This window comes from Cupressus sempervirens, chromosome 9, assembly GCF_028749045.1.
Source record: "Cupressus sempervirens isolate cs-2001-9-10 chromosome 9, ASM2874904v1, whole genome shotgun sequence".
Classification (NCBI taxonomy): domain Eukaryota; kingdom Viridiplantae; phylum Streptophyta; class Pinopsida; order Cupressales; family Cupressaceae; genus Cupressus; species Cupressus sempervirens.
Genome location: NC_143126.1, coordinates 331262273 through 331266117, shown reverse-complemented (window position 1 = coordinate 331266117; position 3845 = coordinate 331262273). Strand labels below are relative to the sequence as shown.

Below are 3845 nucleotides of genomic sequence, written 5' to 3'. Positions count from 1 at the left end.
AACATCCCACCTTAGAAGTAGGCATACAGACCTATTTATTGATCTCCAATCTTGCCATAAGACATCAACAAAAGAGTGGTAGGCCATGGAAAGAAAAATGTAATCTACATTGAACAAGTTCAATCAACTAGTCCACATTTTATCTACCATGTAAGGGATGATTAGGATTTCATACATTCCAAGGATATTAAAAAATACATAAATTAATAAACCATTCTATGGTAACAACATATATATGCATTTGATATAAGCAAAAGGTAAGAAATCTTGGATGTCTCACCTCAATTGGTGTCATAAATTCTAAAGGCTTCTCCCAACTAGACTGCCTTGTCCTTTTATTGTAATAGTATCTACATAAAAAGTGGTACTTGACCATGAGAGAAAAGGCATAAGATAGTCATAGCTAAAGCAATGAATCAGTAAAGTATGTTGAACCAAGAGAAATTTTTAAAAAAACTTTTCTTTTAAACAACTTGCACCAAGTATTTTCAAGGGTGTAGAGCTCTCACAATCTAGCTGCGTGCAATCAATGGATTACATTCTCGCTAGGCTTGCAGTTATGTTCGTAATAATTCCTCTTTGGCATAGAATGCATTATTGTGAATGTTATTGGCACTAGGTTCTTCAACTTCAACATTCACCTCTACAACCTACATACAAATTTTCAATTATTAATATAACCACCGAAAAGCATCATTGTACAATACTTAATGAGAAAATTATTTTATTTTTCTAAAATATTCTGACTGTGGATGTCTACCACTAAAATATTGACCCAAAAAAACCTAAATATATTTGTAGCCACTAAAACTATCATTATTTGAGATGGTACAATCTCTTAGTATTGTAAATGACACAATACCATAAGAAGGGCCCCATATCCTTCGTATACCAAAAAACTATATTCAACAAACATAACACTCAACTTGATTCACTGCTTCACTAGGTTTGCAATCTATAGCTATGTCCATACGAGCAACAAAAAAGTGTCGGTGCACAATGCATATAAATGAGTAGCAATCGTTGTTCCATACTTCCTTGTTTCACCTTGTTGTAGTGTCCCTAGACTGAGAATCCCCATAAGTTTAACTTCTACTTCTATTTTACCATCCTGCATTTAGAATAATAAAGAGAAATCAGCTCCAAAAATAATAAATTATAAATTACTCATGTACATACAGTAATAAGCATAAATATTCTATGTTTAATCAAAAGAACAAAAACTCTACTTTTTCTAGTGTTTGATTAATTTTCTTACAGACTTCAAGGTCAAAACTTGATTAGCACTTTTTTCTCAATTCATCAGTGTTCCTATTAATTATGTGTATTAAATAGCATTTTACCTTTTGCAATTAGACAATATCATTACAAAGTATGAGCCAAAACAAACTAAATTAAATTCTTTCCATCCATTCTCTATCATTTCAACTTTACATTTTTAGGTTTGCAAATTCTCAGTCTTATTAAGAATGCTTGATTCTTATATCTAAATATCGAAATAGTAGCAACATGAGTGTGAAATCAAAACTTGATAAAAGTTTTAGACTAAACAAAATTTGTACCTGATAAAAGTTCCAAAGAAGTCGTATTCATATTTTGCAATAGTATAGATAAAGGACACTATTAGATGCCTAGATCTGTGAACTTCTATTAAGCGTGTCCTCCAATCTTGATGTTTCCAAAGAATCCCATGATCTTCCTCATGCAAGCAGACACAATTCTCAATAGTTTTGACTCCTCTAATGAAATTTGTGAAGTGTGCATCAAAATATTTGATATAACCCAAACAATCACACCCCTAACATAGGCAATATTGTTTTTCATTAAGAATTTTTTGTGCTTAATTGAGAAAACATCTAATTTCTCACACCTGTTATTAAAAAATGCATTTATTAAAAATTTATAACTCATGCTACATTTTAGAGCAGATTAAAACAATTTGATACATTAGTCATATGCTTTTTTGAAATACTGCCTTCTTTAAAGAATGAGTATTTTTAGCCAAACCATCCTCTTTGGCATCAAATGCATTTTTACTATAATGTGGCTCATTTGGATCCCCATAAGGAACAACCATCTCCACAAAAATCAGCCTTTAGGCAATAGATCTCTAACCTCTACTACCATCATCATATGCAACAAAGTGAATTACCAACCCCTCCCTTGGGGTAAAACCTACCCAAAAATTCTACTCAATGTGATAGGAGGTACACAATGTCAGCATTGAATTTTTTAATAATTATGACATGATAAATATCATGTATCTTAACACTTAGTCAAAATGAAAGAAGAAACTCTACATGGAAGCTATTGACACAGAAACTTGGTCCTTCTAATTGCATAATTTGTATAGGCTTGAGATCACTTTGATCCACTCCTCCACAAATTCCTCCTACATTATGGTTTTTTAGGGGATTTGGAGGTGGCAAAGGAATTAATTTTTTATCTTCAAACTCTATAACCATCATTTTTTTCATATCAACCAAAACATGTATGCCCTCGACTAGTTGAGAATATCCATTCTCCATTTGGAAATCACTTTTAGTTCTATAGAATATAAGTGGTCTAGCTAGCCTTTAGCTTGGGTCATTATCTTCACTGTGATATCCAACACACCTAAAAAGATGGTGTCATGGTGATTTAAACAAGTGACATTTATTCAATGGAAGATGCTAAAAGTGTGCATTGCAATTAACATATAAGGAAAACATTTACGATGAACATTAAATTGCAAATAGTGTAGAAAAATAATAGACAACCTGCCATAGATCCACCATTACCAGATCCATATCTTCAATACCCCTCTTCTTCATTACTTCCTTGAAAGGGGCGTAATCTTTGACAAGAGACTCACAATCAGCATACTCCATTACATCCTAGACTAAATCTAAGAGATTTTAAAAAAATACTCATTATCCATCAAAGCTGTAATGCAACAAGCTTTGCCCATGAAGTTCTCATTCTATAAAAAATTAATAAATCCTTCTATGTTGAACACAGTGGAAATGTATTTCTAATACAAAGAATAAACAAACAATAGTAAAAAAAAGTAATATCAAAATTGAAAAAGAGGCAATACAATGTAAGAGACGCTCCACTTATTGGCTCTAATAATAAATTAATAATGATGAACAAAAACTGAGAGGTATAACACAAGTTCCATCTTTTCAAAAGCTCTGAACATTAGAACTAGTAGGCCAAATATGAAATCATAACCCAACAAGAAAATAAAATGAAGAAAAGAAGATTTTCATCACTAGTACATATTCAAATTTTAAAAGTACTATAATATCATATCCTCACATTTCATTTATGTTATTTGGACAAGAAGACAAACTGAAATGGTGCAAAAATTTGGTTTTCAATTAGAGTCAAAAAGGAGAAGTAGAACAGAGCATAAAAGAGACTGAAATGCCAACAGGGTTGCAATGTAATTGTAATGGGAAATTATCATAAAAGTGGTCTCGACTTCCAATCTCACTCATTGCAATATAGTGGCACATTGACTAAGAATTGTTTTTGCAAGATTGTTTGTGGAAGATTGTGACATAAGTAACATTGGGTATAAGCACAAATGATCCAAGTACAGAATCTTAAGAAAGCTTCTCGTAGTCGATGTTGATTAAGGTGGGACACAAAATCACCTAAGATTTTCATTAAGAAAAAAGTAAGGGGTCAAAAAAATAAATGTTATGATAGGAAAATTGACACAAAGAAGTCTACTTCAGAGTTGCTCCCAAGTCCTGTTAATGCTCAGATTATGGAAGCAATAATACAATAAAATAAAAACAAGAAGATACAAATCATAGGAGAGCTTACACTCATTCTCTATGGTGTGGAAAAGC

General features: G+C 31.9%; 1 pseudogene; it reads right to left on the bottom strand.

Annotated features, from left to right (window-relative positions):
* Positions 1–488: 488 nt before the first annotated feature.
* Positions 489–2870, bottom strand: LOC149538696 (spermidine copper dependent amine oxidase 2-like; annotated as a pseudogene).
* Positions 2871–3845: the final 975 nt, after the last annotated feature.